General features: G+C 42.0%; 1 pseudogene; it reads left to right on the plus strand.

Moving 5' to 3' along the window:
- The first annotated feature begins 2,227 nt into the window (after window positions 1-2,227).
- LOC134210410 (amyloid protein-binding protein 2-like) lies at window positions 2,228-3,407 on the plus strand (annotated as a pseudogene).
- The last annotated feature ends 7,671 nt before the right edge of the window (window positions 3,408-11,078 follow it).

Below are 11,078 nucleotides of genomic sequence, written 5' to 3' on the forward strand. Positions count from 1 at the left end.
TAAATGGACCCTGATTTCGTATCGTTTCGAAGACTCGAAAGTAAATCTATATTTCGTTCCGTTTCGTTTCGAATCAACATAGACATTTTAAATTTCGTTTCGTTTCGTTTCGTTAGAAAAAAGTGTGTTATCGCATACCCTTAATGACAACTTCTATCCACGAACAGCCTAGATAGCCGTGTGGTGTCGGCAGCTGGTTATCTGGCTAAGAATAACGTTACGGATTGCCTGTTCCAGTTGTAAAAGTCCACCTTACAGGTGACCCCTAATTCTCGGTGTAATGCGGCTTTATGTTTACCGTGCCAACGAATGAATGGTTAGTGGGGTCTAATAAGAACTTAGCCGCAAACGGAGCCTGTGAAGCACCAGGGCCCCCTTCACAGTATTTAGCCTTCGCTGCGCTAACCGGAGCTATGGTGTAGTTAATTTTTTGCTTCTCCGAGATAATCGGCTACTCTTATTCAATATCAACGAGAGGTTAAATAAGAGTGGGGTTATGAATATGTGTTTTACTAAGTTTTCAACAAATTGTCACCTATATGGATTCGCATTATGCGTTTTTCACAGTGTACTCTGTGTCTCGTCTTTGACGTTCGGCTTTGGCTACTCTTGTTCAATCTCAACGTGAGTGTGGGGTTATGAATATGTGTTTTACTTAGTTTTTCAACAAACTGTCACCTATATGGATTCGCATTATGCGTTTTTCACAGTGTACTCTGTGTTTCGTCTTTGACGTTCGGCTTCGGCTACTCTTGTTTAATCTCAACTTGAGGTTAAATAAGGGTGGGGTTATGAATATGTTTTTTTACTTAGTTTTTCAACAAATTGTCACCTATATGGATTCGCATTATGCGTTTTTCACAGTGCACTCTGTGTTTCGTCTTTGACGTTCGTCCATTGTTACGTCCTCAGTGTTTTTGTGACACCTCTCTTTAGTCCCTAGCTTAATGCGTGTGAGTCTACATAATTGGCTTTCCTATAAATGGTATATCATATGCATTTGCATTGTGTGACTTATCTAGTATATTTTATGCTTCGCGTTTCATTGCGTTTTACAAAATGCATCGTATGTATGTATTATTGATTGTATCCTCCTTCTCCAGAAACCTGTTCCATTCTCCTTTCCAACTTCACTTCCTCTTCCTTTCCCCTTTTCACTTCCTTTTCCGTCAGGTAAATGATGAGAAAGGCCAGTGACGGGTTCACGTGGGTTCACGAAAAAAATCATTTGGGCTTCGTTAGCGACGTTAATCGTCTAGACGCATGTGCTGTGGAGTGTGGATTCGATTCCCGCCCCGGTAAGGAGAAAACTTTTCGTAAAGCGATAAGTTTTCCACTGGTCCACTGGGTGTTGTGCAAATGTCCTGTCCGATGTCTCATGCTAGATGTTAAGTGTTCAGTATATGCGACCTCTGGTCGAAGACGGTAATTCTGTCTTTATTTTCTTTTTGATTTGCGTTAGTTGATTCTATCGTTTTTATTTTTTTATTTTCACCCCCGTCACTCTTCTTAAATCTATCAGCACGGTTCTGCTAAGGTCTCAGAATATTATGCGAATAATAAAAAAATATCACGAAAATTCCAAATTAGGAGGATTTTCTGCAATTTACAATTACTGAAATTTAAATTGCTATCCAAATGTAAAATATTGTACATTTTTCCTTAGTAGAAAGGGAGCGCCCAATGAATGTTTGAAATGAAAATTATCCAAAGAGAGGTGTGCGCCGCTGCCGACAATTTTGCATCGGCGCCCCGCCGTTCAAAATTTGTCACGCCGGTAAACTATGATTTTTCTCGGCGATTCAAATTCGAAGAAGTTCGCAGAATTTTCCGATAGATATTTACAACTCATAACGTTGAAACTCCACTGAAATTTTCGTGCAAATATCAATGATTTCCATGAGTCATGAAAACATGACTCAGAATCATGAAAATATGTCAAAAAATTCTGAAATCAGCGTAATGCAAACTTGTTAAATTGTTTTTTCATCTCTGTCAAGTTATTCGCCGGGTATTTTTGAATGCAGTTGAGTGTCGATGAAGCGGTCGAATCCGAATCGGATGAGGGTTCAAACGTTTTAATTTTTCGTTTGTATAACCTTGTCTTTCTGTACGTGAATAGAGAGTGTGATTATTTTGTCTTCGGTCTGAAATCGAATCGCGGAAGTGTCTGGTCCCGAGTCATCATTTTGCAGGAAACACTGCACTGCAGGAAACGACGGGAAGGATGGTTAGGGAATCTTCTTCACTGTATAGTTTCTGTCTGCTGGCCTATGTGCGGAATCCGGATTACAATATTTCCAAAAGAATGAGTACCTTAGACGATTTTAGAATGTTGCCGACGGCAGTAGTGGCAAGCGTCTTGGAACAGACGTGCAACCACGATTCACTCAAACATACACTCTCGAAGTACTCTCGAAGTGCATATAACTGGAATCAACACCTTCCGAATGGTGATCCGACCGGTCTCCCTCAAGCAGATCATGTTCCAATGCGTTCAAACACTGATGACGGCCCGGGAGCCCGTCGTCACAGAGCTGCGCACCAAATTCTGTCGATGCACCAGCGTGTACTACTGTACTATTTGGAGAATGAGCACGTTCCAGCACTGAAGAAGACATGCCTGGAGGACTTTCTCGGTGCTCACGGTGAGGTGCCGCACGTTGAATGGATGGCGTTCATCTGCATGGGCAGCCGACAGTTCACGGCTGCCTTTCTCCAACAGGCTGACAATGGCCTCCGGATGAAGTCGTTCGTTGGATTGTTTACAGAAAATGCTGTTCGCACAAACGGCGTACTGTTCCTTCAAGGAAGCGAATATCACCTGTGTCCAAGCCCTGAACGTTATTTATAAGTTGACGCAGGACCGTTAACGGGCGAACCGGTTGCAAAGCTCGGAATTGGACAATTCCAGTGGGAGTAGTAGCAGCACGTGTGCTCTGGCCGGTGGTGATAACGATAGGCTCAGTAACATGCCGAACAGTTTACTCACGAATATTTACCAGCAGATATCGGTGCTGCACTTATACCGAAGCGAGTATGACCTGAGCTACCAGAACACTCCCGACAAAATCACCGTAGACCTCCTCCGGCAGGTGGCGAAACCCTGCGTCGTTAAGCGTCAATTCCAAGTCGCCAGTATGCTAATCAAGCAAGCTGTCTGTCGGGCACGGACTAGCTTCGGAACGAATCACCAAAAGTACGCCGATGCCTTGCTCCATTATGGGTTCTTCCTGTTGAATGAGAGCTCGATAGCGAACAGTGTAGCCGTTTACACCGAAGCGCACGAAATCCTCTTCGGCCAAAGGAATCTGCACGTTGCAGTGGCACATGAAGACCTGGATCAACTAAACGACATGGTTTGCAAATCTGGCTTGAGTCGGCTTGAACGACTCAATTGCGATTAAGCAGCAGATTTTTATAGAGATTTGAAGATTTGAAATCAAGCCATGGAATCATAAATGACAGATACCAGATTCATGAATTATTTGTCTACTCTCATGACCTTAGTTCATGGTTCAAGTGTACATGCGTCAGCTGACCAAGTTCTTGTTGGGATGTAGCCATTAGAGAAAATAAATTTAAAGGATCTTAAATATCTTGGCTGTGCATATGCACAGCATATGTTTCGAAATGGACAAATTGATATGAAATTTGCGAAAAAGAATCCACGTGTCTTGGAGGGACTCGAACCCTCAACCTCCTACTCTCTAGATAGGCGTGATAACCCCTACACAACAAGACCACTTAAAGGTCACGTTTGCGGAAAAGCCATCAGAATCCGAGTACCAACCTCCACCGCGGTTAGCTCTCTTTTTTGCAAATTGAATATCTTTCGGATGCTTGATTTGTCCAATCTCCACATGCGCTTTACTATTGTATATCCACAGCCAAGCGAGTGCACATTGTTTATTAAACGAAAGGATCGCACTCCATGCCCCCCAGTAACTGTCTGGGCGGGACGGTATAGAATGCGAATTCAATCGCACTCTGCTGTGCCAAAGGCTTGCTTGGCTAAAGCATTTGATGAGTTTGATTGCCTTTTACGTAAGCGGTCGCGTGTACTCAGACGACTAATGACGGTGAAAGACCGACACTTGATTACAATTAATTGCATATTATTCGGCAACTCGGCCGTACGAAAACCATTTTTTTGTTAAATATCTTGGCTGTGCATATGCACAGCATATGTTTCGAAATGGACAAATTGATATGAAATGTGCGAAAAAGAATCCACGTGTCTTGGAGGGACTCGAACCCTCATCCTCCTACTCTCTAGATAGGCGTGATAACCCCTACACAACAAGACCACTTAATATTTAACAAAAAAATGGTTTTCGTACGGCCGAGTTGCCGAATAATATGCAATTAATTGTAATCAAGTGTCGGTCTTTCACCGTCATTAGTCGTCTGAGTACACGCGACCGCTTACGTAAAAGGCAATCAAACTCATCAAATGCTTTAGCCAAGCAAGCCTTTGGCACAGCAGAGTGCGATTGAATTCGCATTCTATACCGTCCCGCCCAGACAGTTACTGGGGGCATGGAGTGCGATCCTCTCGTTTAATAAACAATGTGCACTCGCTTGGCTGTGGATATACAATAGTAAAGCGCATGTGGAGATTGGACAAATCAAGCATCCGAAAGATATTCAATTTGCAAAAAAGAGAGCTAACCGCGGTGGAGGTTGGTACTCGGATTCTGATGGCTTTTCCGCAAACGTGACCTTTAAGTGGTCTTGTTGTGTAGGGGTTATCACGCCTATCTAGAGAGTAGGAGGTTGAGGGTTCGAGTCCCTCCAAGACACGTGGATTCTTTTTCGCAAATTTCATATCAATTTGTCCATTTCGAAACATATGCTGTGCATATGCACAGCCAAGATATTTAACAAAAAAATGGTTTTCGTACGGCCAAGTTGCCGAATAATATGCAATTAATTTTAAAGGATCGCCTAACTAAAAGTGATCGAGAGTTTCAGAGTCAAGAACAGTGGTCGTTTCGTCCACTTGATTTCATAGCGTCAGGTGATTGACAAAATTGAAATGCAAAATACTTTAAGTTGTTAAACATTGTAAAATTTTCTAAACAGAAGATGGAATCCAGCGGACGGCATACATAAATGTTTTTTTTTTCATTTGGATAATTAAGTAGACGAAACCAAAAAAAAGGGAAATCCAAGCGTTTATGTTTACTTTTTTCATACATCCAATCAAATTCATACAGGCCAAGGTAAGGCTTATACAGGGGTTAGACAAAAAGGTTAAGATAGGAAATTTTTTTTCGAAGTTCAAATCAGCATAACTTTGCGTAGAATGATCCGATTTCGATGAAACCGGGACCTTCGGACGCGGAAACTCTTCTAGTATACTGTCTTTATGCAAAACCTCAGATTGGCCCTTGGCCACCGGAGATGTTCCGGGTTTTCCTAGGATATGTTAAAAATGATATTTTTCTTCTGCTTGTCGTTTTATCTGACGTTTACTGCCATCATGTTTTATACTCTCCCTGGAAACTAGAACTAATAAGCTGACCAATTCGTTTGGTATACGCAAAGATATGGCCATTTTCGTAAAATCGGTACGGGATTGGCCATACACCCTGAGCAAATGTCACTTTCCCAGAACACCTGGAACTTGTTACAAATTGGTCAAAGAGTCTTACAGTCACCATAATGTATCTTTAATAAAGATCCTGTATTCATCGTCTTGGGAAAACATGAATTTTGACACCCATATATGCATAGTTCCAGACGGTGCCAAAACCGGCCCCTCCTGGAAGACCCTTGGAACCTGCTATAAGGGTGGCAGTGGACACTATCATTCTGGAAATGTTTCTGTAATCATTGTCTCGCAAAGCCATGAACATAGATACCCATATTTGCATTAGACAGCAACAGATTTTGCCATATTGCATCTGTTATCATTTCATCATGTTCCCGGAACCGTTTTTACGGAAATGGCCATATCTCTATCTATCTCTAGTAGTTTTGATGGATTCTCGATCTACAACCACCGTTGGCCGGCATATTAGTTCTAGTTTTCGGAGAAAGCATAAAACATGATGAAAGTAAACGTCACATAAAATGACAAGCAGTGGAAAAAATGCATTTTGAACATACCTTCGGAAAACCCGGAACATCTACGGTGGCCGAAAGCCAATCTTAGGTTTTGCAGGGGGGGCAGTATACTAGAAAATCGTCCGGTTCTGATGGTCTTGATTTTATCAAAATCGGATTATTGTACGCAAAGTTATGATGATTTGAATTTCGACATAATTTTACCTATCTCAACCTTTTTGTCTAACCCCTGTACATCTGGAGTTACCATTAAGCTGCATTCGTGTTCAAGAAGAATATTTGTCTGTGCCAGAAGTCCAAAAAGACGGTAAAAATTTATATTAATAAATAAAGTAAAAAACAAAAACCCATAAATCATGCAATATGTTATTTGTTTTGAAAGAAAAACTTAAATCATGTCGTTGACAACGTGCAAAATTCACGATTGCTTTGATAAAAAATACAGTCCAGTGATAAAAAAAAATTCTGTCAAAACGTAGAAGGTGCGTTGCAAAATTGATCAAACAGAATCATATGGCATTTGTTTGAAATCGATTTTATTTCGATTGAAATTCGCTGTGGGCAATACCAGTGAGACACCCCTCACCCGGCTATCCGCACACACTTATGGGCCAAACACAATGGGTACGTTTGCGTGCGTTTTGACAGTTTTTCCATGGGAAAACTGTCAAAACGCACGCAAACGTATCAATTGTGTTTGGCCCATTAGGGTCTGTCTCATTTGGATAATTAAACTGAAATTAAACTTAAGGTCACTCCTGACGGAATCCAAGTTTAAAAGTGCTCGCGTTTTCGGGGGCACACCACTCGATCCGGAAGCAACGCACAACTGTCATTTTTATTATTTCACGCATGCTGCGACGCAGCAAAGCTAAATTAACAAAAATGACAGTTGTGCACCGCCTCTGAATCGAGTGGTGTGCCCCCGAAAACGCGAGCACTTTGGAACTTGGATTCCGTCAGGAGTGACCTTAAAAGTGACAGTTCGAAAATAAGCAAATAACCCAATCATAAGAATGGCTGGTGCTACCCAGCAATTCCAATAAGACATCGATGCAAAATGATCCGATATCTGCTTGCTCTGCTAGCAGGGTTATTCGATAATTATTCAAATGACACTTTTAAGTTTAATTTCAGATTAATTCTCCTAATGAGACAGACCTTAATTTTGTTTTACCGGGATCTCAGCAAAATGGTCAACTTTTACCGAGATTCGCACAGCCGTGCCCCAGCAAACATGTTTTTTGCCGAGATTTCTGTCAAAATTGCTGGAAATCAGCAAATAATTTGCCGAAAATCAGCTAGCAAACATCGTTTTTGCCGGAATATCAGTGTTTTCATTTTGCTGGCGCACGGCTGTGCGGACTTTTGCCGAGCTGCAGAAATTAAAACTAAGTGTGCATGACACCTTTTAGCGCAATATTGAACAGATTCTGACTATCAGTTTGTGCAGGCAAGCGGCCAACTTTTCCGGGTCCATCTTAATGAGCTCAGCTCTGAAACCATTCTTACCAGCTGCCTTATTGGTCTTTAGCTGTTAGATGGCATCATTAACTTCCACCCCACCTTCCCCCACCTTGAGGCTGGTTGGCTTCCATCGTCCGCTGAACTGACATAGTCATCTCCTCCGCTGCCTTGATTTTCACTGCATGTACTCTCAGCGCCATTTGAATGTTCCTCGTAGTGCTGCTTCCATCGTTCGATCACTACACGTTCGTCCGTCAAGATGCTCCCATCCTTATCCCTGCACATCTGACTGCATAAACACCATCTTTTACTTTTATTCAAAACAGGTAACACCATCGAACCAATAATGTTTTATTTCCGTGCAATAGGATGCTTGAAATTCGATGTAATGGAAACCTTTGTACCATGAATGTCACCTCTGGAAGCACCCTTCTGCAGCAACAACATTTAGTCCCATTGAACCGATATCGACAAACATAAAGACCACTTAATTTGAAAACATCCGACACACCTGCAGCCCTTCGCCGGATTGCTCGAACATCAAACGCACCACACTCACTCAATGCTGGCTGGCTGGATGCATGCACAACGGGGCGCTCTCACCCCCATCATCCGGATCGCATCGACAGCTGGATGTGGAGCTCGTGTAAGAATGAGCTTATTTTCCAACTCAATAATCTTTCTTTGAAGTTCACCCACGGTCGGTTCTGCTGTGCTCAACGTTCCAAATTTCATGCACTGCTGCCCAAACAAGTGAACCTTTACTGTTGCTGCCACTGTGTGGCTCCCACCGGCAAATCAACCCCATCCTTATTGTGTGTATCCCACAGCAACTCGCATCCTCTTCTCCGATAAACAATACCTTCCAACTATAAGTTCAACTCCAGCCCCAGCTCCCCCGATTCAAGGCGGTACAAACGATCCATCAATACACGTATGCTTCGGTTTTAAAACAAATTCGGTTCACCGCAATCCACTCCTGCCGGACTTGATCCGGGTTCGATGCCAATCACATCAGCTCCTGAGATCCACCCAAATCAACTACAACTTTCCGACAAAAGTGATGGGATGAAGTCGAGTGGCTGCACCGTTTGACCCCGTCCCCGATGTCCCCGCCCTGTGTTGTGTTTTGTGCACAGAGAACCCAAGCCGGAGCAACTTGGCTTTCGATTCATAAATCTTGCCCTGGGCTCCGATGCAACCGGGTCTGGTGCAATTCTGCAGGAGAGGCTGGAGCAAAGATCAATTACCGGAATGACTTTTCCTCAGATGGTACGTCATAATACACAACTATTGAAGAGCAACGTTTTGGTGGTTTGTGACAGGGGGCCCATCGGGGAGACAGAGCCCATTCATGCTCACGAAGCTACAGTGTTTAGCCTCATCAAAGTAAATTTTCATCAAAATGATGTCCTAGATGGAAGTGTTCGATGAGGATAACGTGGGGGTAGGGATTCTTTACTGGAGTGCTATTAGAATAGGAAACATGCATCATCCGATGGTGCATCTACTACTGCAAAGGATGGATAAACAACTCCTCCCATGGCCGACCAATGTGACACCGCAGGGCAAACAAGTTGGTGTAAATATTTGGCAATACTGATTTGAATTCAATTTCAATGTGAGGTGCAGTCAGGTGTGAAGTTCAAATTCAAATTTGAGCTTGCAATGTAATATGTATTCATATTTAAACGAACGATAAGGGCTCTCAACATTTTCTTGGAATTCTATCCCCAAATAAAAATAAGTGGGCTCGAAACAACAACTTTACACTTGAGATTTTCAGTTTTCTCGACACAATTATCGTTGAATGGATATATCGTCATACTGTTAGTAGCCATAGTTAAGCATTAATATTCTTTCTTTGTTCCTCAGTTTTCGTTCATAGCTTACTGCTTTGGCGCATTCAATGCTCATTAGGAGGAGTATTCTAAAACCTACGAAATGGGAATAAGGATTTTAGGTCCGGAGATCCATTGTGCTATATACCGATCAACTCAGTTCAACGAACGTGTATTAAGGTTGCCCAAAAAACACTTTTTAAATTTTTTTATGGGCCGCCCTCTTATTCGGTTTTATTTGATACCCTGATGCTATGGACAAAATAACAATTCGGCACCAACATTTCAAAACGGCGAAACTGCTTTTGTGAACAAGAGCTTTACACGTCGCTGATGGGCTAATTCGTTCCCGCCCACGCAATCCAGCGCCATTTAATGAAAGAAGAGGATTCGCTGCTGCTATCAGTCAGTGGTGTTGGATTCCGTGGATGGGCTAAAATAAGTTTACCAGCGACATAAGCTCTTATCTACAAAAGCAGTTTCGCCATTTTGAAATGTTGATTCCGAACTCTTCGACCGCCGGTAAATGGTTTAGATTTTTTTAAAGTTTAGGATAAGGCTTTTTTGATACGTTTTGTAAGGGAAAAAATCGTTCAACTTGCTTCGTATTGAAACTTGATAGATATGTCGAGAATCTGAAGTGATGTTCTTAATAGCATACAAATTTTAGATGTGAAGGGGTTTTGTTCGTTTTGGAGAACCTTATGCATAATTCCACCACGTTGTAATCTCTAAGGATCCATATTTCGACCTCAACTGTAAGGTCGTATTCAGCAACTGTAAGCTTATTTGACGTATTTGATCGCCACGTCAGCACGTTGTTCCTGGATGGACGTTAGGCAATACAACACCGATTTCAACAATTGGCCCTCTGCTAATCTTCAGTTTCGATCCACTTTATACTGGCCGCTCGCTTGTGGTATCAATTAATTCTGTTTCTCCGAAAAAAAACAGTAAAATAATTTCGAATTAGCCACGGGGTGATCAAAACCATCCTAATTAAAATGCAGGCTTGCATATGTCATGTGAATAATATTTATAGACCTGTGCGCCGCCGGACCACGCCGCCGTCACCGGTGATTTTCTCACGCCACCGCTGTTAAAATGAATCGGAGCTCCGCGACTCGAAAAATGTCCACGCCGCCGAATAATTTTGGCCACGTCGATGGCTGTTGGAGGACTATTAAGCCAGTTTCGTACATTTTGTTGAACATTTTTACTAGTGAGTTCATCCTATCGGAAATACATATTTTTAGTCAAGTTCATATTACATTTATCTACTTCCAAGTATGCAGAAATTATTAGATGGCGACCTACCCACAACGGTAACTAGCATTGAGCTGATTTTGCTGTACAAGTATGCTCAGGAAAACATAAAAATAAATTTTCTAAGGTTGTGTCTCATTTCTCGAATTAAACTCGAATTAAGTGACACTTGAGCAGTTCCCGAATAATGCTGTACACTTTCTCAGAAAATACTTCAATTTCTTGAATTTCTCTTGGAATTTCGCCAGAAATTATTTTATAGTAGTAATAACAAAAAGAGTTTTTTTTTGTAGAATATGTAGAGGGTTTGTAAAGGTATTCTTGAAGTAATTTCCGCGAAAACTCCTGGAAAAGCTCGAGGAAGAGCATGCAGGAGAATTTGTAATACAAAATCCAGGGACAAAATTTGGGTACCAGAGTTGGAGTGGC

This window comes from Armigeres subalbatus, chromosome 2, assembly GCF_024139115.2.
Source record: "Armigeres subalbatus isolate Guangzhou_Male chromosome 2, GZ_Asu_2, whole genome shotgun sequence".
NCBI lineage: Eukaryota > Metazoa > Arthropoda > Insecta > Diptera > Culicidae > Armigeres > Armigeres subalbatus.